General features: G+C 41.8%; 1 non-coding gene and 1 pseudogene across 1 annotated transcript; one reads left to right on the top strand and one right to left on the bottom strand.

Moving 5' to 3' along the window:
• Positions 1-26,679, top strand: LOC150065024 (succinate--CoA ligase [ADP/GDP-forming] subunit alpha, mitochondrial pseudogene; annotated as a pseudogene).
• Positions 8,875-8,981, bottom strand: LOC150065025 (U6 spliceosomal RNA). Its single transcript, XR_016535082.1, has one exon. It is a non-coding gene; the product is annotated as a U6 spliceosomal RNA (small nuclear RNA).
• Positions 26,680-26,730: the final 51 nt, after the last annotated feature.

Genomic DNA, 26,730 nt, shown 5'->3' with positions numbered 1-26,730 from the left:
ATGGTCATCAACCAAAAACACATGGACGAGATTGTTGTATTGGTCAGAATTCTTCACAGATGTCAGCCGTTGGTTCACCAAAGCAGTGGTGAATTGTCATTTTAGCAGTTTTATAGAAGAAACACTCCAAACCTCCTTACCCCAGAAGGCTTCCCAATAGTTTGCAAGATTCCTTCCTCCCTCCCTCCCTCCCTCCCTCCCTTCCTCCCTTCCTTCCTTCCTTCCTTCTTTCCTTCCTTCCTTCCTCCCTCCCTCCCTCCCTCCCTCCCTCCCTCCCTCCCTCCCTCCCTCCCTCCCTTCCTTCCTTCCTTCCTTCCTTCCTTCCTTCCTTCCTTCCTTCCCTCTCTTTTTCTCTCCCTCCCTCCCTCCCTCTCTCCCTCTTCCTCTTTATCTCCCTCCCTCCCTCCCTCTCTCCCTCTTCCTCTTTATCTCCCTCTCCCTCTCTTTTTCTTTTTCTTTTTGTCAGTCATGAGGGCCTGGGCACTGTCTTTGAGCTCATTTGCTAAATGCTAGTCCTCTTACCACTGAGCCATAGTGTCACTTCTGGTTTTCTGGTGGTTAATTGGCTGCCCTGGTTGGCTTTGAACCATTCTCCTCAGATCTCAGCCTCCTGAGTAGTTAGGACTATAGATATGAGCCATCAGTGTAAGATTTCTATCCAAGGTAACACATACTTTATTTGTTCTCTTCTTGCTTCTACTCTCCAATGTAGGCACCTCCCAGATGCAGACTACATCAACGTAATCTGCCCTCTAACAGATATGGTTTGCTAAATGCCTGCTTCCTCTCAGGAGGAAACAAGTGTCTGGAGGATGGTTATGAAAATAGTTACTGATGCTGGGTCCTAGTGGCTCAGGAGGCTGAGGTCTGAGGACTGTGATTCCAAACAAGCCTATGAAGAAAAGTCTGGATGATCCTTATGTCTAATTAACCAGCAAAAATCCAGAAGCAGAGCTATGGATTATGTAGTTGAGTTCAGCCAGCTTTAGTGAAAACCAAAACCAAAACCAAAAACAAGCAGCAGTGAGAGAGGTTCAGCCCCAGTACAGAAAGCAAATCAATCAATCAATAAAGAGAAATAAAGGAAGGAAGAAAATTATCATTAAAAATTGGATAAAGTCATTTTTTAAAAAAAATTGGAATGCCTACAGAATAATAAAATTGTAATAGACTTGAGGATTTATCTTCTTCAGGTCTTTTGTTTGTTTGTTTTCCCCAGGGCTTGAACTCAGAGCCTGGGCACTATTCCGGAGCTTTTGGCCTCAAAGCTAGCACTCAAGAGAGTCACAGTTCTACTACTGAGTAGCTAGGATTGCAGGTGGGAGCCATAAATGCTAGCCCATAGCAGGTCCTTTATTAAACAAAGTAAAACTGGGAGCTAGTAGTTCATGCTTGTGATTCTCGCTACTCAGGATGTTGAGATATGAGGGTTGTGATTCAAAGCCATCCTGGGCTGGAAATTCCATGAGACTTTCTTTTTTTTTTTTTTTTTTTTTTTTTTTTTTTTGCCAGTCCTGGGCTTGAGCTCAGGGCCTGAGCACTATCCTTGGACTTTCTCAAGGCTAGAACTCTACCACTTGAGCCTCAGCACCACTTCCAGCTTTTTTCTATATATGTGGTACCAAGGAATCGAACCCGGGTCTTCGTGCTTGCTAGGCAAGCACTTTAACCACTAGGCCAAGTTCCTGGCCCCATCCATGAGACTTTCATCTCCAATTAAGCACCTCCCCCCCACCCCCCCAAAAAAGCTGCAAGTTCAGTTCAAGCATCAGGACTGCCTTCCTCCCAAATAAAACAGAACTTATCAAAGGTACAGTAGGGGTCAGAGTTTCACCTGCCTTCACAAACTCAATCGACTTCCCCAAAGTCAACAGGCCCCTCTGTGACTATACCTGGATTCTGAAGAACAATTTGGTTGTCTCTTTTAGCTAAGCATCTATATTATACAGCTCAGGCAGCGTGACCTCCCGAGAGAGAAATAGAGCTACTCTCCTTACTCAGTGCCTATACTCAATTTAATAATGAAACAAAACAATAATTGTGGACATGTATTGAGATCTTACTGTATATTGAACTTTTGGCTAAATTATGCACATCACCTAATTTAATGTCCAAGACAACTCTGTGAGGTAGGCCCTAGCTTTCTTTCCATTGTACTGATGAGGAAACCAAGACTTGGGGAGAGTAAGAAATATGCTAAGAAGGTCAAACTGAGGCTTGTGTGGCTCTAGGGCTGATATATTTCTTTAGTTTTAGCCAATACTGAGGTTTGAACTCAAAGCCTCGCAGTTGCTAGAGCAGCCACTCTAACCATTGAACTACATTTCCAGTCCTCTTAAGTCATATCTTGTATTTCGTCTTAGGGTGCTGTTAAAGAAGAAAATGCTGATTTATTTCTGTCTGGCTCTTTTCTTTACAATGTTAGCTAGAAATTCTATAGATTATAGTTTTTTATTTTGCCAGTTGTGGGGCTTGAACTCAGGGCCTGAGCACTGTCCTTGGACTTTTCTCAAGGCTAGAGCTCTACCACTTGAGCCACAGCACCACTTCCAGCTTTTTTCTATGTATGTGGTACTGAGGAATCGAATCCCAGTCTTTGTGCATGCTAGGCAAGCACTCTACCACTGGGCCAAACTCCTGGCCCGATTATAGATTCTTATTTCCATACTTGTATAAAGTGTGGAATTACATGTTAAGAGAGGAAAGGAAGAGACTGAATTAAAACAGAAAGTTCTTTGATGGGTGTAACACAATGAGTAAGCATCCAGTCTCGACACACGATGAGATTCTATTTTCCTCCTATGTGTTGCCAACTCTGGGTGATTTTTTTTCCCCTCAAATATGGCATACAATTTTCCAAATAAATACATTGCCTTACTAAAACTAACAAAATACCCCACTTTAAAATCTGAAATTCTGATGGGAGAACTACTTTCCAACGCAAAGTCGTGTGAGTGTGTGTGTGTGTGTGTGTGTGTGTGTGTGTGTGTGTTTAAGACAAAAAAGAAATACCCCAGCCATTTAGGTCATGGTGGAAAATTTTAAGCAGTCTCTAACAGAAAGAGAAGGAAAGAAACGAAATGAATAAGAACCTTCTTTCTTCCACTTTAAAAAGTTTCCAGAGAGAAGTGCAGAATGCTCCATTATCTCACTGGCAGGAAAAGATAAACCATTTTTACGTTAGTCACTAGCAAACTTATCACTCAATTGGTTTAACCCACTACAAATCATAAAATAATACCTTAGGACTCTGAACAGCCTGCTTAGAGATGAGTCAACTCCCCCTCATAGAGAAAGACGAAAGATGGAGAAAGGGACAGGCAGCTCATGTGAACGTAAGAGGGTGTCTGTCTCATTCCTGCTCATTTGTGAGAGGACTCTGTGTCTTAGAGTCACCAGCACTTGGCCTTCACACTGCAAGTGTTTTTGGAACTGTAGTGTGTGTTTGTGTGTGTGTTGATTTTATACCTGGCACACTTTCCAGATGAGTGTTTTTCATTATTTATGTTTGCATGTGTCTCCTTTTTAAAAAGAAAAAATAAAAGAAGAGCCTTTGGATTCTAGTACGTCTTTATTAAGTTCTTTCCCATCTCTAGACTGAGCGACTTGAACTCAGGTCCTGGGCAAGGTCCCTGAGCTTTTTTTTTTTTTTTTTTTTTTTTTTTAACTCAAGGCTAGAACTCTACCACCTAGAGCCACAGCTCCACTTCTGGTTTTCTGGTGGTAAACTGGAGATGAAAGTCTTATGAATTTTCCTGCCAAGGTTGGCTTTGAATTAGAATCCTCAGATCTCAGCCTACTGAGTAGCTGGAATGTATATGTTTGAGCCACCAGTGTCCAGCCTTTAGGTTTCCTTATGTTGGTTTTTGTGTGTGGGGGGGGCAGTAGTGGGGCTTGAACTCAGTGCTTCCTAGGGTGGCACTCTACAACTTGGGCCGCACTTTGGACTGTTTGGGGTTTTTTCATTCATTTGTTTTACTTTGTGCTGGTACAAGGCATTGAATTCAGGACCTGGGTGTGGTCCCTTAGAATTTTCACTCAACACTGGCATTGTATCCTCTGAGACATAGATCTGCTTCTTCCTGGGTTGGTTTTAGTTTTCTTCTCTTTGCCAAGCCTTATCTTGCATTAAAAGTTCCTACCTCATAGCTTTTCATCAGAATGGGACTTTCTTTAAAAGGGACACATGAAGAAATGCTCAACATCTCTGGTTATAAAAGAACTGCAAATCAAAACAACTCTAAGATTCCACCTTACTCCAGTTAGAATGGCAAGGATCAAGAAATCTAATAACAGATGCTGGAGGGGATGTGGCCAGGAGGGATCACTACTACACTGTTGGTGGGAATGCAGACTCATTCAACCACTATGGAAAGCAGTATGGCAGTGCCTCAAAAGGCTAAACATAGACCTTCCCTATGACCCAGCAATTCCACTACTTGGCATTTACCCAACCACCCAGAAACAAGGACATACTAAATCCACTAGCACAACAATGTTCATTGCGGCACTATTTACCATAGCAAAGATATGGAACCAACCCAGATGTCCCTCAGTTGATGAGTGGATCAACAAGATGTGGTATTTGTACACAATGGAATTCTATGCTGCTGTCAGAAAGAATGACATCGCCCCAATTATTAGGAAATGGAAAGACTTGAAAAAATCCTATTAAGTGAAGTAAGCCAGACTCAAAGGAACTTAGGCTCAATGGTTTCCCTCATTGGTCATAATGGGCTCTCCTAGCAGAGATTTGCAACGGAGCAAAACCTTGATACATAGGCCATATAGTATGACACTAAATGAAATGACCTCTAGGATATAGAAACAAAAGCCATATAATGAGTGATTGTTGTCCTTAATGTACTATGTTATCTCTCATCTCTTTTGCTGTCCCTTGGTTATCTCATATTGTTACAGTATCTCACTTTGTTACCTGATATATTGGATATATTTGTATTTGGTTATTTGAAATTGGATAGGGAAGGGGGGAAAACAAGATGAGGGGTAGGAGTGGGGGGGAGGGAAATGGGGATCAAGACATGTGAAAGGGTATCAATGTATGTGAATTAATGCACCTTCTATCTGGCAAATATCATGTAACCCTTCTATTAATTACAATAAAAATATATGAAAAAAATGGAAGGAAGAAATTAATTTCACTACTTAAGGATGGTATGCATTTTAAAAAGTGGTATACATACATATATATATATATTTTTTTTTTTTAAGATGAAAGCGTTCTTACTAGTAATGTTTGGGAATGAGATTGTTTACTTTGCCTGAACTTTGCTCTTCTATTTACTTTAGAATCAGTTTCCAGGAATGGGATTAGAATTGCTGCTAGGAGAACAGCAGTCAGAATAGGTGTGGCTTTAGCTCAGTCTCCACCTCACCTCTGGAAAAAAAAAAAACAAAACCCCAAGACAGATAGGTTTTTGTTGTTGTTGTTTTGTTTTTTGTTTCCAGTCATGGGGCTTGAATTCTGGGCCTGGACGCTGTCCCTGAGCTCTTCAGCTCAAGATTAGCACTCTACCACTTGAGTGATGGCACCACTTCTGGTTTTCTGCTAGTAATTAGAGGTAAGTCTCAGGGAATTTTGTGACTGGGCTAGCTTTGAACTTTGATCCTCAGATCTCAGCCTCCTGAGTAGTGAGGATTACAGGCATGAGCCACCATGCCCAGCCAGGACAAAGATTCTATGCAAAAAATAGAATTCATGTATCAAGCTTCTGAGAAGAGTGCATTATATCTCTTAATGTGATATGTATGTATATATATCTATTTCTTTTCTATTGTTCTTAAAAGTGACTGCTAAGGCCCAGCACAGATGGCTTATGCCTAGAATCTTAGTTACTCAGGAGGCTGAGATATAAGGATTATGGTTCAAAACCAGCCTGGCCAGGAAAGCCACATAGATTCTTAGCTCTAATAAAGTACCAAAAAGCCAGAGGTGGAGTTGTTACTCAAGTTGTGGAGCACTCTGAGTGAAAAGCTCTGGCTTTTTTTTTCTAGTAGTTAATTGGAGATAAGAGTCTCTAAGATTAAAAAAAATTGTTATGACACAGGTTATGTGAAGAAGGGTTACAGTAGTGAGTACATTTGTTTTGGACAGCATCACCACTTCCTTCACTCTCTCTCACTGCCTGTCAGCACCCACAAGCTGTCTAGTTCATTTTCAACATATTGTCTAGTGAGTACCCCTGCTGCATCTGTTCACTTTCTGTACCTCCATTTCTCTGCCCACTCCTTATCATCCCATGGACAGACAAAGGAACAAGCAAGACAAAAGCAGCAACAACAAGAGTAAACCCTTTACTTTCCATTTCCTAGAGTTCATTTCCATAAACATTATTTTTATATAACCAGAGCATTGTGCCTTTGTGTTCCTCTTGTAGGAATATCCTCCTTTGGAAACTAGGAATGCATGGAACATTCCTCAGTATAATAAAGGCTATATATGACAAACCTTCAGCTAGCATCGTACTTAATAGTGAAAAGCTAAAGCCATTTCCTCTAAAATCAGGAACAAGACAAGGATGCCCGCTCTTTCCACTACTCTTTAACATAGTATTAGAATTCTTCACCAGAACAATAAGGCAAGAAGCAAGCATGAAGGGGATCCAAATAGGGAAAGAGGAAGTGATTCCTTCCCTCTTTGCAGATGACATGATTCTGTATTTAAAGAACCCTATAGACTCCACTCCCAAGATGCTAGAGCTGATATGAAATTTTGGCAAAGTAGCAAGATATAAAATTAACCCTCAAAAATCAACTCCTTTCCTGTATGCCAACAAGGATAGGAGCAAGGCAGAAATCAGGAATGCAACTCCTTTTGCAATAGTGTCAAAGAAAATAAAGTACTTATGAATTAACTAAGAATGTAAAGGACCTTTATGATGAAAATTTTAAAAACCTAAAAAGGGAAATTAAAGCAGAACTGAGGAAATGGAAAACTCTCCCATGCTCCTGGATTGAAAGAATTAACATTGTGAAAATGGCAATCATGAACAGGCCTGAGGACCAATGGAATAGAACTAACGACTCAAAAATCAATCTGCAGACCTATGGCCACCTAATCTTTGATAAAGGAGCCAAAAAATAGTATGGGGTGCTGGCAGAATTGGTTAAGCACCTGCAGAAAATGAAAGTTGGATCCTTCTATGTTACCCTGCACCAGGATTAATTCCAAATGGATCAAAGACCTTGAGTAAAAGCAGATACCCTGAAAACTTTACAACAGAGAATAGGAGACACACTGGGTCTCCTTGGCATATGTCAAACGTCCTTAGTAAAGACCCAGAAACACAACAAATTAAAGAAAGTTTGGACAAAGCTCTGCATTAAACTGCAGAGCTTCTGCATAGCAAAGAACATAGCTAGCAAGTTAAATAGAAAGCCCACAAAATGGGAGAAGATCTTCACTAGCCATACAACAGAGAAGGGCCTCATATTTAAAATATTTCCACAGCCAAAAAATAGGATCTCTCCAAAACTAATCTTCACAGAAACAACCATCCCATTAAAAGATGGACCAAAGACAGAGAGACTTCTCTGAAAAGGAAATAAGAATGGCCTATAGACACATGAAGAAATGCTCAATGTCTCTGGCAATGCAAATCAAAACAACTTTGAGGCCGGGAGTTTGGCCTAGTGGTTAAAGTGCTTGCCTAGCATGTACGAAGGCCCAGGTTCGATTCCTTGGTAATACATACATAGAAAAAAGTCGGAAGTGGTGCTGAGGCTCAAGTGGCAGAGCTCTAACCTTAAGAAAGCCCAAGGACAGTGCTCAGGCCCTGAGCTCAAGCCCAGGACTGACAAAAATAAATAAATAAATTAATTAATTAATTAAAAAAACAACTTTGAGATTCTACCTCACTAGAGTTAGAAAGGCCATGATCAAGACATCTAATAACCACAGATGCTGGAGGGGATGTGGCCAGGAAGGATCGCTACTACACTGTTGGTGGGAGTGTAAAGTCAGTCAACTACTATGGAAAACAGTATGGCAGTTCCCCAGAAGACTAAACATAGAGCTCCCATACAACCCAGAAATTCTACTCCTTGGCATTTACCCAAATGTCCAGAATCAAGGATATACCAAAGCCACTAGTTACAACAATACTCATTGCAGCATTATTTACAACAGTGAAGACATGAAACCAACCAGTAGATGATTGGATCAAGACGATGTGGTACTTAAACACAATGGAATTCTATTGCAAAGACTTGGAAAAAATCATATTAAATAAAGTAAGCCAAACCCAAAGGAACGTAGGCTCAATGGTTTCCCTCATTTGTAATAATCAGTACACATCTAGGACTCTCCTAGCACAGGATTACAATAGTTCAAAACCTGGGTACAGGATGAGACTAAATGAAAGGATCTATAGGATATGGAAACAAGAACTTTATCTTATGTGATTGTTGTTCTTAATGTACTATGTTATTTCTCTTCTCTTTTTTTGCCCTTTGGTTAATGTCATATTGTTACTGTATCTGACTTTGTTATCTGCTATATTGTATATATGTTTATTTGTTTATGTAAAATAGGAAAGGGAAGGGGGAAACAAGATGGTTGGGAGGGGGTGGGGGAAAGGAAATGGGGACAAAAACATGAGAAGAGGTATCAATGTGTGAGAAGTAATGCACCTACTACCTGACGAATGTAACTGTAACTCTTTTATATATTACCCTGACAATAACAAATAATTTTTTTTTTAAAAATATAGAGTATCCTCCTTTGGCCTTACTGTGTATGAATGCCTAGAGTCTTCTCAAATTTTCTTTCTATTTTCTCTCTCTCTCTCTCTCTTTCTCTCTCTCTCTCTCTCTCTCTCTCTCTCTCTCTCTCTCTCTCTCTCTCTCTCTCTCTCTCATGTGGAACACTTCACGAATTTGCGTGTCATTCTTGCTCAGGGGCCAAGCTAATCTTCTCTGCATTGTTCCAATTTTAGTATATGTGCTTCTGAAGAGAGCACCTCTCAAACTTTTCTTCCTAGGCTGGCTTCGAGCCAAGATCCACAGATCTTAGCCACGTGAATAGCTAGGATTATAATGTAAGTCACCTGAGCCCTACCTGGATAATCTTTTTTTTTGGGGGGGGGGCACTCCTGTGGCTTGAACTCTGGGTCTGGGCGTTGTTACTGAGCTTCCTTTGCTCAAGGCCAGTGGTCTACCTCTTGAGTCACCATGCCACTTCTAGCTTTTTCTGTGAATTAATTGGAGATAAGAGTCTCACAGACTTTCCTGCCCAGACTGGCTTCAAATTGAAATCCTCAGTTCTCAGCCTCCTGAGTATCTACGATTACAGGCATGTGTCACGGGTATCTAGCTCCACTTATCTTTTTAAGATGCAGTGAATCCCAGCTCCCCTCTGGGCCTTGTAACAGACAGTCCTACCTCACCTCTGTACAGGAATGAACATTTTGGCTCTAGATTCTGTACTGCCTCATGTACTAACGGCAAGCTATATGTGGTTTCTCAGTACTTGATATCTGGCTATTCTGAACTGAGATGAAATAGACACCAGGTATGGAAGACTTAGTTTAAAAAAGTAAAATATATTGATATTTTAAAAAGTATTGATTGTAGTATTTTCCCAACGTATACAAGGCCCTGGGTTCAGAGTCTCTGGCACTACATACATATATACATACATACATACATAAAATGAAATATATAAAAATATTGATTACATGCTGATACCGTGCTGTTTTTGCTCTACTAGACTAAATAAACATAATGAATTGAATTTCTCCAGTTCCGGGTTAGTTTCAAAATCTCATCAACAGAAACTTTGGAATCCTTAAGGCTCATGTAATTCTGGTGGACTGTGCTGCTCTAGAGGATATGAACCAGGGTGCTCTGGAGACAGGGGAACACAGCAAGTCTTCATGCTGAATGTGTGATGGTCAAGGGCAAGTTCACATTCAATGACGAGACTTCAATCTCTTCTTTTCCTAAGATCCCAGAACAATGGGCAGCCCCTCTCCTAACTCCTGATGGGCAATTCGCTGTGTGACAAACTGAGTTGCCTAGGAAGACTTTAAAGACACAAGGCACGCGGTGCCCTCAACACTGGTTGCTGAGTATGGAGGAAGAGTCTTGCCAGCTCCTTCAGTATCCTTCAAGAGAACTCTTCTCTTAGCTTGCAAATGGGCACGGCTGCCCATGTCAGAGAGTTTGTAGGGTCCAGGGTGGTTAATAAAATACCCGATTCCCTGATCTTCCATGCGGGAGAGAGAGATCCCTGAGCTGTGTGGCTTGCACTGACTCTTTTAGCTTTGGACTTCAGATGCCCAGGCCGCACTGACTTCTTCCTCTTCCCTTTCTACTTCATTACCTCCTATGAAGGTTTTTCCTGAGATCACCTCTGAAGTAGGTATATGTGCTAGATTCCCTGCCTCTCTGTATAGTTCTAATGGTGATTACTCGAGAAACAGCAAAGCTGTGTTATCTTGAAGAGAAGTCACTATTGGGCAGACCTCATTCATACACTCAGAACTTTCTATTTATTATTATTGTTATTATTATTACTTACTACTATTGTTGTTATTTTGTTTCTGTGGCTTGAATTCAGACCTTTGCTCTTGATTTGCACAGGCACTTTACCACTTGAGCCATACCCCCAGCCCTGTGTATTGTAGTTACTTATAATTTTTCTTGAAGGAGATTTCTTTGTTGGACTCATTTTGTAATTTTTTGTTTTTAGTTTCTGGGGTGGTGTGTGTGTGTGTGTGTGTGTGTGTGTGTGTATCAACCTATTATATATATGTTACATATGTTAATTTCTCTGTTATCTTTAAGTAGTTGGATTAAAAAAGGTGCCATTCCACAAATGAGTTTATGAACACTTTGATTAGTGTCCCCCCCTTTCATCATATTTCATCATATTTGCTGTTTGTTATATCCAGGGACAGCCTGCCAGGCACATAATATCATGTCCAGGTTTGTTCCTTTTTTTTTGCCAGTCCTGGGCTTGAGCTCAGGGCCTGACCACTGTCCTTGGACTTTCTCAAGGCTAGAGCTCTACCACTTGAGCCTCAGCATCACTTCCGGCTTTTTTTGTATGTATGTGGTACCAAGGAATCGAACCTGGGTTTTTGTGCATGCTAGGCAAGCACTTTAACCACTAGGCCAAACTCCCAGTCCTGTTCTTTTTTTTAATGAAAAATTTTTTTCTTTTCTTTCTCTCTTTTTCTTTTTTCTCTTTTCTTTTGTGGGTCTTGAATTCAGAGCCTACGTCCTGTTCCTGAGCTTCCTGAGCTTTTTTTTTTTTCCTTAAGGCTAGTGCTCTACCACTTTGAACCACAGCTCCACTTCCGGTTTTCTTATAGTTAATTGGAGATGAGTCTCACAGACATTCTTGACCCAGATGGCTTCAAACCACAGTCCTCAGATCTCAGCCTCCTGAGTAGTTAGGGTTACAGATGTGAGCCACCTCTGCCTGGCTCAATAAATTTTTGCCTGGACAAAATGTTATGATGAGTCTCCTGATCTTTGCCTATCAAATAAGTTGGATTATAAATATCAACCACCATGCCTGCTAATAATATTTACACTATTGTATTTTCCAGATTTATTGATGTATAAATGACATATCACAAACTGGATATTTTCTACACATACCCACACACGCATGCACCCATACTTGGATTAATTTGCACAAATATAATTGTTAACTATAGTCATTGAATTGTACAGCAGATCTCTGGAATTCATTTTTGTATAACTGTAACTTTGTACTCATATATCCTTCTTCTCTGACTCCTTGGTCTGTATTAACCTATTGCCTACTTAATACTGTCCATGGTTTTTGGTGCCTCACAGAAGAGGAATCACATAGTATTTGTCCTTCTGTGACTCACTTGGTTTACTTAGTACAATGACTTTCAGGCCCACCCCTGTTTTTGTAGGTAATAAGGTTTCCTTCTTTTCAAAGCTGAACAATGAATGTTCTGTAGTATATTTTTCTTATGTGCTTGTTCATGGATGCATAGGGTTATCTGTATATCTTCTGAGTTACTATGAAAAATGACACAGCAGACACAAGAGTTCAGCTATCTCCTGCACATCCTGATTTCAGTTCTTTTAGGCAAATGCCTAGTAGTGGCTTCATTAGAACACATATTAATTTCATTTTTAAAAATATTTTGACAGAACTCCTTACTTCCTTCCACAATGGCTACACCATTTTTAATTCTTTTTTTTTTCCTTTTCTATTATGCAGTATGAACTCAGAGCCTGAGTACTGTCCCTGAGCTTTTTCACTCAATGGCATCTACCATTTTGAGCCACGATGCCACTTCGGGTATTCTGGTAATTAACTGGAAATAAGGGTCTTATAGATTTACTGCATGGGCTGGCTTTGAACTCTGATCCTTAGATCTCAGCCTCCTGAGTAGCTAGGATTAAAGGCGTGAGCCACCAGTGCCAGCAGGATGTTTGTAAAGTAGAGAAAGGTCTTGACTACCAGCATTGTAAATGCAAGTGTGCATTCATGCATACACTCACCCACCCACCCCCACATATAATTTGCATATGTCCCATTTGTGCATGGAACTAATATTGTACCATAAAAAACAATACTAAGAGTGCAAAGAGGACACATGCTGCTCTGCTGGCTTCTTAAGCAGAAAGCTAAAATACAAGACTACAAGTCTCACAATCAACTCCTACCACTCAATGAGCTTCAACACTATTGCCACTGGCCTCTTCCAGGTCTGAAGTATATGGATCAAAGCCAGTCCTGAAAGCTGAGTATATACCATGGCCTCCTTTCTTGAAACAGCATAATCATTGCCCTTATTTCTTTTCTTCCTGAGTTATTTTCCCTTCCGGGTTTATCTTACATTCCAGGAGGCAAGCCTTGTCTGTGGTCATCTTATGACAGGATCTGAATCAGCCCCAAGACCTGAGATAATGATCTACCAACCACCCAGTGAGTGATCAAGGTTGTTTGACTGCACAGACTTCCTACTTCCTGTTCTTATTTCATTTTAGAACTTCTGACTGTATCCAGAGGACAGAACTTAGGTTGCTAGCTCATTGTCCTTGGCGTTAGCCATACAAATAATCTTCCCTTCCTGTTTCACCACCATTTGTTTCTTGGCAGTTTGGATCTTTGGGGATGAGTGATCAGGCCTGGACTGTTGAGAGCCATCTGGATCAATGTTTCTTGCCTAGGATAACAGAAGCATAGGCAGGCAAATTCTAAGTGATTACAAAAAACAAAACAAAACTACAGCACCTCAATCAGGTCCTTTGTCTCTATGATCTCAAAGAATGAGTCCATGGACACAGAGGAAGAAGTAAGACAGTAGACTTCGTTGAAGAAAAGGAGAAGCAGAGCTGTCATTAAACCAGAGGGTTTTGCAAGGGAGGGAACCTCTGGGGTAGGTTGTGCAAGGGTTAATAAGTTGGGTCTAGGAGACAGCTACGTGACTCTCAATATTATTGGACAGCTTTCAAGCCATATCGATTCCCAAGCCTAACCCGAGGCTCCATGCAGCCTGCATGAACTTCCCAGGCATTGTTGAACCCCTCTCACTGGATGCTCATGCTGGTTCACACTCTGGACTTCCAACAGTCCATTGCTCAGGTGCAATGGTCTTTCAGGGATGATGTCCTGGGGGCCACAAGCTTGACTATTCAAGGCTATGATGATAAGATGTCCTCAGGCCTGTATACAGCACTGCTCAGGGCTGTGGTGAGGGATAGAGAACTTTACCGTAGGGGGTCTTTGTCTCCAGTGTTTTGCCAGAGTATTTTTTGCTTTCATAGGATTGAATCCAAGAGCTTGTTGTATGGTGGTCATAGAGTGATCCGAAATAAACATGCTGCGAGAAGCAAGGAGAAAAATGTTCCACAGGTCAGGTAGGTATAACAAAGGGAGGACATCTCTCAGGGCATCTCAGGGAACTGAAAAAAATTCAGAGAGGGGCTCAGTGAGGGACATAAGAAAAAGACGTAGGAATTAGAGTTAAACCAGGTTACTTCATGGGAGGCCTGGTTTACCATGCCAGGGAAACGAAGGACCAGAAGATACCCAGGCATTGCTGAAGGGCTCCCCTGACTTTACCTAAAGAGGAAGACTTTTCCAATGTTTCCATTGTCTTTTGTGGGTGGTAAAGTACCTCCCTTCTTGCAGTCTAAAGAAAAGATGGAAACAAATGCTGCCTCTGTACCTTTTGAAAGGGAAAATATCTGGAAATGTGGAACAGTTGTAGTGGGGGAGATAAAGCCTGATAAAGATATGAAGTGTGATTTTTTTCCCTGTAAGTTATCCCCTGATATCACACGCACATGTGCTCCAATGCACCCCCCCCATACACAGCTAAAATCTACTGTTTTTGTACTTTTGTTTTCTCACTCAACACTCTCATTTGGTTCAGAGACTCTCATCAATAAGCTAAGCTGAGCTGTAGAATCTCATCTGATCCTGGGTAATGTGACAAAGCATCTTGGACCGGTTACAAGAGGAATAATTCTGGAAAGCACTAAGAATGACTCTATTGGGGAGAGTGTTGTGACATAACTAGGAAGACATTTCCTAGCAAAAAGTCTTCTTGATACCCACAAACCATCACACAACAGGAAGGGTATAGTGAAGAGATGTATGACAAAAGAAATGCACCCTCTTAAGCAGGTAGGAAAGCTCCAGAAGGTACTGCATAGATGGGTCTACAGGGAGCCCAATAGGATTTCCTGGCTTTTCTCTTGCCAAGAAGAAACATGGGCTCAGTACTGTGTTGCCTGAAATGAGGACTTATTTATATCTAGACCATCAAAACTCAGCTTCAAAAATAAGCTACTGAGCAATGAAACTCAGTCTTAAAAAGAGATGAGAGAGCCGGGAGTCTGTGGCTCACAGCTGGAATCCTTGTTCCTCAGAAATTAGAAGTAGGACTATGGCTCAAGTGGTAGATCACCAGCCTTGTGAGAAGAAGCTAAGGGCCAGCATCCAGGCCTTGAATTCAAGGCCTAGTACCAGCAAAAGAGGTATAAGAGAGTGATTTTGTTCAGTGAACATTATTTGCATTTATGGCATAATGTAACAACCCCTTCTACTGGTAATGCATACCAATATAAAAAGAGTGTTTAAAATAAGCTAATGCATCTTGTCCTAGCTCTCAAATAGGGAGCTATAGAAGCAAGAAGTGAAAAGAAATAAAGAAATAATTGGCATAAAGCAAGTGCATGAGAGAAAACTTTTATTAGATTTCATCATCTGAGAATAATTAGCTGGCTTCACTAACCATATATATAACTATATATATATTTCTGCCTTTAGACTCCCTATTCTTCCTGTCCTTCCAGTCCTGCAGGTAGCAGTCTACTGGGATAAAACTCCTCAAAGTCTTGGTTTCTCGTGTAACTCAAGGGTCAAGAAGTGAAAAGGGGCCTCCACAGACATTTCGTGGATTCCATTCCTGACTTCTGCTGAGATGACTGATCGAACTCATAAATCACACCCCTAATCTCTTTGGAAAACAGGTATTCAGCTGAGTCCTTGGCTTTGTTTCCATGATGATGTGGGTAGGCTGTAGCTTCTTGACTTGGCATGGAAATTACCTCAGCTAAATATCCAACTTCATCCCTTTCCAGTTCTGCTTTCCCCAAAATACTTAGGAAACACTTGAGAAAAATGTTTTGTCTTCTGTGTAATAAAGATTGCCTTTTACAGTAGTGTCTAATAACATGCTCCTTATTTCCAGTTGAATTGCCCACTAGAAGTGTCATGAACAGTCCTATTCCTACAGCATTCTGTTCTTGATGATTTCTGCCATCTCTAGAATGATGAGGAGATGCTTTCTCTACAGTACTCCTCACTTCTCTCTGACCTCTTATCAGAATTGCCTTTAATTACTGCATTTCTCCTTCCATCACAAGGTGGTTTAGACTTCCGTCATCGAGTTCTTGAAAACCCTTACAGTTTCTACCCATTACTCAATTCCAAAGCCACTTCTACATTTACAGTGTTTGCTGTAGCTCATTGCCCTGTACTGAGATCTCTATTCAATTGCTAGTACTGCTTAGGGTGGCCAGGAAGGGAAGAGACAGAGATAAAGACACAAAAAGAGAGAGACAGAGACAGAGAAACAGAGAGGGACTGAAAGAGATAGAGAAAGAAAATAAAAATGAATAAATAGACAAACTTATTGTATCATAGTTCTGGAAGCAAGAAGCCCAACACTAAGGTATAATTAGAGCCACACCTCTTCGTAACTTATGATAGTGACTGACAATCTGGCATTTTTCAAATCCATGCCTCTGTATTCACATGTCATTCTATTTGTGTGTCTTTACCCAAATTCCCTTCTTTTTATTTTACTTTTTTAATAAGAAATCAGTAATGTGGAATTAGGACCCAAGTCTAAAGACCTTATCATAACTTGATTCCATCTAGACAGACTCTTTTTCTAAATAAGGTCACATCATGTGCTGGAAGTTAATTTTTTTTCCCCAGAGCTGAGGACCAAACTCAGGGCCTTGCACTTGCCAGGCAAAGGCTCTTCCACTGAGCTAAATCCCCAGCCCCTCAAAGAAGGGTTTTTCAGAAGGGATTTTGGAGCGAACGGTAGAGTGTGTTTACACTGAAGCATTAGAAAAGGCCAGTGGTTGGGCTGTGAGTGAGGCCTAGTGGTAGAGTGCCTAACATGCACAAAGCCTTGGGTTTGATTCCTCTGTACCACATTCACAGTAAAAGTCGAAAGTGGCACTGTGGCTCAAGTAGTAGAATGCTAGCCTTGAGAAAGCTCAAGGACAGTGCCCATTCCCTGAGTTCAAGCCCCAGGACTGGGAAAAAAAAGGGGGGGGTGAGAGAGAGGAGAGAGAGAGAAAGGAAGAAAGGAATGAAAGAAGGAAGGAAGGAAGGAAGGAAGGAAGGAAGGAAGGAAGGAGGAAGGAAGGAAGGAAAGACGGGAAGTGCCATGTGCCTGTGTGTCTGTAATCCTAGCTACTACTGAGGTCAGAGGATTGCAGTTTGAAGCCAACCCTTGCAGGAAAGACCATGAGACTTCCATCTCCAATTAATCATCAGAAAAATTGGAAGGGGTGCTATGGCTCAAATGGTAGAGTCATAGCCTTGAACAAAAATGCTCAGAGACAACATTCAGGTCCTAAGTTCAAGCCCACCCAACAACAGAAAAGAAAAAGAAAAAGACCACTTGCTCTGTAGTCAAAGCAGCCTTTTATTTGCAAGGCTGGATTCAGAACCATTTCTAACATAGCTCCATTGAAATATTCTTTCTGAATCTCACAAAAAGGCCAGGCACTGTGCTATTTCCTCATCCATGTCTTCTTTAATTTGATTACATTAAAACCCTTTGAGGTAAATGTACAGTCTCTATCTAGAAAGAGTCACTGAGACAGAGTGTTTGCTCAAGATCTACCTAATCCCTAGTTAACGAATGGCTCCAGGCATTAGAAGTCTTTTGGACTCTTCTGTTAGTCTTGGGCTCAGCAAATATTTACTGCGTGGCTATTATAAACGTAACTCAGAGAATTACACACTAATGCCATGTCAATTTCTGCTCTCTTGGGAATTAACATTAAGAGATCACAGTAAAGATACAATTTAAAATGATGGAGATAATACAATGATAGCAGTTGTTAGTACCAAGGTCTACAAAAGCACAGACTTTTGTGCATATGTATGTGTTGGGGTTATCTAGGAAAGCTTCTTGAGATTTTATTTTAAAGAGAATAAATAGGAGATATGGAAAGGAGGGTGGTGAAGATGAGTGGAAACAGGGAGGCCTGAAACTTGAAGGAAATAAGCAAGTGGGACAGCCAGCCTGGAGAATGAGTCAGGCTGAAGCTGCAGATATCTAGAGGATTAAAGCCAGGTACTGGAGATTCGTGCTTACAACCCTAGTTACTCAGGAGGTTGGGAGGTTGAGACTGGGGTGCAAGGCCAGTCCAGGCAGGAAAGTCTATATGACACTTATCTCTAATGAGCGCGCGCACACACACACACACACACACACACACACACACACACACACAGCCAGAATGGGTACAGCACTAGTCTTGAGTGCAAAGCTAAGGAACGCCACCAAGGTTCTGAGTTCAAGCCCCAGTATTGGTACATGTATGTACACACACACACATTCACACTCACAAAAATAGCTAATTTTTTAAAAAGTGATAAGTGTAGAAATCAGGCCAAAGAAGACATATACAGTAAAGGTGCTATATAGAGGGGTTACATTATATAAGTCAGGTAACGAGTATAGTTTTTGTGAATGCTGTCACCCCCCCTTCCCTCCTTGTTCTCCCCCAGGTTTTCCCTCCCATCCTCACTCACAAGTTGTATAACCCATTTTCAACGTAGGGTCTATTGAGTATCACTGCTGCATTTGTTCCTCCCTTTATCCCAAAATTTCTATGCCTCCACCCCACCCTCTCAAAGAAGACTTTTATGTTAAGATGAGAAAAGGACTTTCCTGAGGAAGAAATTATTATTACTCATGGCTTTCTTTCTGCTTGAAGCTGTTGCTTTTATGGCTGGCACAAGTGTTTGATTGCACTCTAAATGCCTTCAGTCAATGAAAGCACTCCAGTTCATTCCAACCTCTCACTGCTCCAGGTTCAAAGGGTATCACCTATGCTGGGGTATATATAATCCTTGTGTTTATAGCATCTGTGAAGATGAGGTACCACTTTAGGGTTTTAGGTAATGAAGGGACATTGGTCACCTTGGAATTTTTGCTCTATGTTTTGAGAAACAGTTTGAAAGGATGACTTAAACAGATGAGTCTAAGGCAGAATGATCAATTAAGAGGTTAAAGGTGGGCGTAGTGGCTCATGCCTGTAATCCTAGCTACTCAGAAGGCTGAGATCTGAGAATCACAGTTCAAAGCCAGCCCGGGCACTAAGAAAACGAGAGACTAGAAAACCAGAAGTGAGACTCTGGCTCCTGGGAATAAGGCATTAGCCTTGAGCTGAAGAGCTCAGGGACAGCACCCAGGCCCAGAGTTCCCCATGCAAAACAGTTACTACCTTAGCAATGATCATCATTGAAAACAAGTTAGGAGATAAAATCACCAGCAGTGAGTGAGCCACTGGAGCAAGGAGGTCAGAGGTGGTTTGCCTTCCCCTTCTTCACAACTGTGTGTGCACTGCAGTTGCTGCACTGGCTCCAATGAAAGGCCACATCAGCCTGGTGCACACGGATAGGGTCACGAGAGGATGGTGTGGAACAAGGCAGGAAAAGAGACATGCTATGCTATCTAGAAGGGACATAGTTCCTCGGTGTCTTTTGGCATACTTAACCTAATGAGGGGCATATGAAAATCAGCACCAAATTCAGCTGTGGATAATTGCCATCTTGGGTTAGTAAAAATTAGTGCATTACATTGTTTTGTCGTATTTATGAATTGAGAGAAAGTCCATGACCTGACATCAATGGCTGGTGTCACGGTCATGGGCATACGCGATAACCACCAATAATCTGAAATTTAGGGCCAAACGGATATCTGCAGAAAGGGTCACTTCTGTCAAATGCAGATTATAGGGCTACATAAAAGCTTATTTGAAGACACTCAAGAAGGAGCTTCCCTTGAAAAACCTAGGTGGATTCAATGGCACATCCACAAAATAAAGCCACTGAAGAAGAGCTGGTACCTGGGTACCCAGATTGGGTGAATAGGACTTGACTGTGGTCATGTCAGCCCACAAAAGAAAACAATTTAACTCGACAAATACTATCAAGATATTTGGGCTGTTAAGAATGTCCAATCTTGGCACTATTTGGGGTAGGATCACTTCTGCTGGGGTGGGGGCATTTGCTATCCTATGCACTATAAAATGTTTAGTAGTGCGGTGGTCTCTACTGAGCCAATGCTAGAAACCGTCTCCTAATCCCCAGATATGGCAGCCAAAATTAATGCAACTTGCTCAGTATCCCTCAGGGAAGAAAAAAATACCACCCCTCCTCCCCACACCATTGAGAAATGTAGGGCTAACTCCTGACTCTTAGTCCTCAGGCTTTTGTAGTGTGGCTGGTTTGGTCTTATGCAAGATTATTTTAAGGGCATGGTAAACTTTGAGGATAAATTCAATCTCATTTTTGTCATCCACTCTTTCCTGAGGAGATACTAATTTATTGAACATATTGAAAGATGCCTTAATGTACGTTTTAGTATGACAACTTTTAAGCATGCCCCGATTCAATCATGCTTTGCATTTTCAGTGATCTTGACACTCAAAGGTGAATATGGGCTTAGGTGAGTGAGTAAATACATGACTGGAAACACATCCCATTTTATTCTGTCTACACAGTGTGGTAGTCATTTGCTTTTAGGCTCCATCAGGACCCTGAGGCCCATTCTTCCTTCCAGATTGCTTACAGGAATTTACCATGTCTTTTCCATGGATCATGTGGTCTCTGTGAGATCTTCAAGGCAGGTCCCGCCTGGGATTTTATATTAGAATGTTTCCGAGTGGCTCCTCAGAGGGGCAGCAGACACAGAAATGGTTCTGAAAAGCTGTTGTTTTGCAAGAAGGAAGTTCTACCTAGTTCCCAGCTAGCCTCAGCTGTCCATCTGCTTTTCTGTCCTATCTCCTCTTACCTGTCTGGCAAAGATCCCCCACAGGAAGCAGAGATCCTTCAGGAGACAACACTGACTGCCAGGAACTAGCTTCAGTGGCCTTCCAATGCCAGGAACTTGGATTTTATCTATATAATAAAACAAACTTTCTTCTGAACCTTCTTTTTTTCCAGCAGGCCCTTCCTTAATTTGTATTGTTGCCTCCCACCATCTCCCAGCAGCCTCAAGTCCCAATTTCCTTTTCTGTGTGGTACTGATTCTGAGGCTTGAACTCAGTGCCTGGTTGCTGTCCTTGAGCTTGCTTGCTTGCTTGCTTGATTTATTTATTTATCTCAAGGCTACTGCTGTACCACTCAAGCCACAGCTCCTTTTCTGGCTTTTCAGTGGTTACCTGGAGATGAGTGTTTCATGGACTTTTCTGCCCAGGCTGGCTTCCAGTCAGATCATCAGATCTCAGGATTACAGTCATGAACCACTGATGCCTTGCCCCTATTTCTTTCTGTAGCTTAAACTGCTATGGACTATATCTGGACTTTGCATGGTTCTTGTGTTTTCTGCACATTAATAATTTGTATGCTCTTCTCCCCCAGTTAGTCTGCCTACTATAACTTATTCCATAGATTAAAATTACCGAAACTTCAGAAGGAAAAGACAAATACCTCTAAAACTTCTTGACGTGTGTTAAGGGGTCCAGGAAAAGAGAGGGTGGAAAAGAAATGGGATGGATACTTGTAGAAAGTTGGATTCCAATGTGATTTAGAGGACCTATGCTCCATCATTCTCTTTGCTTCTGGGAGGAGAGTAGGACCTGGCCTCATGAGATGAGCTAACAGGTGTTTGGGCTAGGAAGAAGGATAAACAGAGGTGGGATGGGCAGAGCAGAGGGAAATATGCAGGAAGGAAAAGCTGATGTTCACAAAGGGTGATAGCTTGGCTCCACCTGCTTGTCTACCAGACCTGGGTGCTCTGGAGGAAATGAGCCAGGGGAAGTAGGGAGAGTCTATGAACCCGCAGGTGATTGTTCTTTCCTTATGGTCTTTGGGATTATGAGAGGATGGGTTTCTTGGTAATCATTTTTCCTTTAAAACAACAGGCTGGATTATCAGTGTACCTGCTTATCAAGTTCTCTGTGCCCTAGGCTGCCAGGGCATTGTGGATATGTTGTCAAAACTGATAAACTAGGTGCTAGTACTGTTCCTGTCTTGTAGACATTCAGAGAGCAGTTAAAGTTGTCTAAGAGAAGGCCTGAGCGTTGGATGTTATTATTTTGTAAGTTTATTTTAATTAAAAGTTTAAATGATTAAATTATATATAAAGCATATTTTTATATATTGTATATAAAATTATTATGAAGGTGATGTACATAGGGGTTACAGTTACATAGGTCAGGCAATGAGCATATTTCCTTTTAGACAATGTTACCCCTTCCTTTGCTTTCTCCCATGTGTGTATGGGGAGGGTAGAGGGGTGTCTGCTGGTCCTAGGGCTTGAACTTAAGGCCTGGGTGCTGTCCCCGAGCTTTTTCAGCTCAAGCTTATAGTACTCTATCATTTGAGATACAGGAACAATTCCAGCTTTTTCTGAATAGTTCATTGGAGATAAGAGTCTCAGGGACTTTTCCTTCCCAGGCTGGCTTCTAACCATGTTCCTCAGTTCTCAAACTCCTCAGTAGTTAGGGTTATAGGTGTAAGTCACTAGTACCAGGTTGGTCTCTCCCAGTTTTTCCCCTCTCATCCCTGCCCACAAATTGTACACTTTAGTTTCAACATAGTGCCTAATGAGTACCACCGCTGGATTTGGTCACCATTTGTTCCTTTATTTTTGTATGTAAATTCATTTTATTTATGGAGTGGGCTAGCAGGTGTTGAGGACAGAACTCTGAGTCTCACACACTAAACTAAACCAAGCATACCCTGTATCATTGAATTACATCTTGAACTTCAGAGACAGGATTTGAACAAGGACTGGCTAATGATGGAGAGGATGGGGACAGAGCAAAGGTTCTCAGCTTAGATTCCCTTAGGTCCAGACCCAGCGATGTGGAACACATTGAGGGGCCAGAAACCGCGCCCCCCCACATACACACCCCTCACTCCCCCTGCTTCCTCATCACCATTACCACCACCACCACCTGTTGTGGCTCAGGCTTCTGCACATCACTAAGACTTTGGCTTGTGAAACAGCAGTTCACTATGTGATCCTTCTGACTGTCTTGCTTTCGAAACCCAGCTATCTCCTGATGCCACTGTCACATTCTCCATCTGGTGAATTCGTTTGCTTTTTGTCTCCTCCTCTCACTGGGCCCTCGGGTCACCAGGCTACTTGATAGCATCTTGGCCGGAGAATCAATGGATAAGGAAAGGAAAAGAAGGAAAACTTAGCTCAACTTCTGTTACCCGAGGCTGTTCACTGAAACCCATGCCGACAAAGGGAGTCTTGTATTTCCCATGAATTTAAAATGTCCCTGTCACTCACTCACAGCTACCAAAATGTCCTGAGCTGGTGATCCTATAAAGAATAGGCCTTGTAAAAACGGGCAATTTATAAAGAAATACTTTGCAACCTGTAGCTAAAGCAGTAAAGTAACCTTCAGTACCTAACTGGCTGTGGCTTCTGCTGCTGCAGCCCTGGATTTGAGTAGAGGATCTGCTTCCTTGGAGCCATTGGCACACAGCTCTTGTCTTTTTACTCCCCGCCCCTCCCATCTATCTATCTATCTATCTATCTATCTATCTATCTATCTATCTATTTTAACATCTACTGCACAGAAGGGGATATTAAAAATAACATCTCACAAGCTCACTGAAAGGCTTTGTTTAGCAAGTGCAAGGCCTTGGGCTCAAACCCTACTATGGCACAAAGCAAGATTATGTAGCAAATTATTTATACAAAGAACATGCAAAGGATGCCTATCCTGGCTGCAACACAGAAGTTCAGGAGAGCCTTGACCACGAGCTGAAACCAATTTTGTCTTGGCTGAGAGCTAGTTCTATTTTATTTCTGAGGTTGAAATTGAAACAGGAAGATTTCAGTTCCTAATTTTGACTTAATTTCTTAAGTTATTCTTAGAAACCTGTCACATTGCACAGTTAATTAAAATTTCCACCTTCCTTTCTTTTTTTATTCTTTGTCTTCTAAATATTTTTCAGAGGAGGGTCATTAGGCTGTTTTTCACTTGTGAAGGTTCTAGGGATTGAACTCTGGACCACAAGTGCTCTAAGCCTTAAGCAACACCCCCACTCTTTATTTTTCTCTCTTACAAAGAGAGAAAATTCTCAAATGAATGGAGAAGAGAAAATACTTTTGTTACTCCAGGGTAGAGGAATAAACTGAATGAAGTAGCACACAGAGGAGCAAGATTCTGCTGTATGTTGATATGTAAGTTAACAAGGCTTTCCTATTTTGTGGGATTCTGCCTCTGCTCCCAAACCTGCCTTTAATAGAAGAGCTTTATTAAATTTTGTGATTTTTCTCTTGCCACAGAATTAAAACCTAAGATCCAAACAAAACTTCCCAAACAGGTTTTGAACAGCCAGAAAGCACAGCAAGCAGCCAGTTAGTAATATCCTGAGGGACTGCAAAGGAGAGAAGAAGCTGAATGCACAGGCCAGGGTGTATGCTTGTAACCAATCCCAGCTACTTAGGAGGCTGGAGACCTGAGGATTGAGGTTCAAATCCAGCCCAGTAGGAATGTCCAGGAGACTTATTTTCAATTAATCAGCAAAAATCTGGAAGGGGAGCTGTGACTCAAGTGGTGGAGTATCAGCCTTGAGTGAAAAAGCTAAGGATAACACCCAGGCCCTGAGTTCAAGTAGCAGTACTGACATAAACACATACTACACACACACACACACACACACACACACACACACACACACAGGTGGGGCAGATCAGAGGAAACATTCTTGGTGTGCCAGCAGCAGAACCAGGAGGTAGCCAGGCAACCCCCTCCCTTGAGCCTTTAGTGGTTCTCACAAGGCACACTAGCCTAGAGCTTCTTCAGGCTGAGCACAGTCCTAAGCCACTGACCTAATTAAGATGCAGATTCTGATTCAGCAGGTCTGGTATGGGGACGGGGGAGCTGAAAACATGCTTCATGAGCTGTGATCTTGTGTGTCATCAAAGGGCCCTGGCCTGACATTACTGCTGTACTACCACCTGCTTGAAAACCTTCCCTCCCTCCTCTCCCTTCCGTTACCTCCCTTCCCTTCTTTCATGCTTAGGATTAAATCAAGACCCTCTTCCTCATTTGCACTAAGCCTGTGTTCTTTCATTGAGGTACACCCCAGCCTGATTTCACAATGCTTTTAAATTTAAACCCATGTTTTGTAAGTGAAGTCTGATAGGCCAGCACTCAACAGGAACCTTGAAAGGCATGCAGTACAGTATGAATGGACATGCATGCTGTGTCCTGCCACACCATTTCCACAGACAGTTGTGGATGACTTCCTTTTCTCCAGGTATAAGTGTCCTGGTGGGAACTGAGCTTCTCTGAAATCCAGTAAGTACTGGTATTCTATGACTGTGTCTTAGGAAGGTTGGGGATGCAGACATTCTGATGCCTGGAGAGTTGACGCTTACCAGGGGTATTAAAGTTGATTCTGAACACAAACAAGAGCAGGGATATTCTAGGAAACACAGATGAACAAGGAAATGGTCAAACATAGCCTCTGTGAGTCTATGTTAGCCAGTCCTTTCATGCTGAAAATGTTGGCAGAGATGGAATGCCAAAATCCTTTTTCATTCACATTCATCCATCAAGAAGCAGGAAGAGTTTGTTAGTTTGTGTTGTATGAACTAAACAACAACAACACAAATTGGTTAAATTGTTTCATTCAGTGTTTCCCTTGTTCTGGTAGGAACTATATGCATACGCTGTAAGGTACAAGTTGTGTTATTTCAATGGTCCTATATTGCAAATTAAATGTTCATAGCATTCATGTTTAGAACTGACATTGCTTAAGATGGATGTGGTGATGTATGTCTATAATCCCATCCTCTTGGGAAGTAGAGGCAGGAGGATTACAAATTTAAGACCAGCAAGATTGTCTCACATAAAACAAGTAAGCCAGAGAGAAAGAGGAAGGGAGGCAGTTGCCACCTCACCCATGTCTCCAGCAACAGTGGCTCAGTGGCTTCCCACCTCCTGGGCAACACTTTCCTGTTGCCACAGAAAGGAATTCAGCATTGTTCCTATACAGCTTCCCAGAAACATCTCCATGTTGCTGAAAAGACGAAGGTCATTTGTCAGGGTTTCCCTGGTGAGTGGGGCACTTTTCACAGCCAGCAGGTGCTGGAATGTGACACCAAATTTAATAGAAGAACCACTCCAGGGAAAAGAGACAAGATGCATCCGGGCTTGCCAGTCTTTAATACCGTAAGGGAGGCCAAAGAATAGACAGATGTCACATTCCTGTCATTTATGCCTGTCCTCCTTTTGCTGCCGCCACCATTGATGAAGCTATTGAGGCAGAACTATCCCTCTTGGGATGCATTACTGAAGATAGCCCACAGCAGGACATGGTACAGGTCAAGTATAAACTGACATGCAAGGGAAAGACTAGGCTGATTGGCCCAAATTGCCCTGGAGTCATCAACCCTGAAGAATGCAAAATTGGCATCATGCCTAGCCATATTCATAAGAAAGGACGAGCTGCCCTTGTGTCCAGATCAAGTGCTTTGACTTATGAAGCTGTTCACCAAACAACACAGGCTGGCTTGGAATAGTCTTCGTATGTTGGCCTCACAGGTGATCTTTTTAATGGAACAGATTTTATCAACTGCCTGGAAGTCTTTCTTAATGATTCAAACATGCATGACATCACATTGATTGGCGAAATTAGTGGGGTTGCAAAAGAAAGTGCTTCAGAGTATCTGAAGCAGAAAAACTCAGGTCTAAATGCCAAGTCTACAATATCCTTCATTACTGGTTTAACTGCCCCTCCTGGCAAAAGAAGGGGCCATGCTGGGGGAAAATATAGCTGAAGGAAAAGGTGGAGCTAAAGTGAAGATCTCTGCCCTTCAACAAGGGGGAATTGTGGTTAGTATGTCCTCTGCCCAGTTGAGAACCACCACCCACAAGGAATCTGCAATGTGGAAGATGATCTCAAAGAGCAAATGAAAAGGCCCTTAAAATTGTGGAATAAAGGATAGACTTCTATACTAGAAGCAG

This window comes from Megascapheus bottae, chromosome 3, assembly GCF_031878675.1.
Source record: "Megascapheus bottae isolate mThoBot1 chromosome 3, mThoBot2.hap1, whole genome shotgun sequence".
NCBI lineage: Eukaryota > Metazoa > Chordata > Mammalia > Rodentia > Geomyidae > Megascapheus > Megascapheus bottae.
This window is presented reverse-complemented; position numbering and strand designations above follow the sequence as displayed.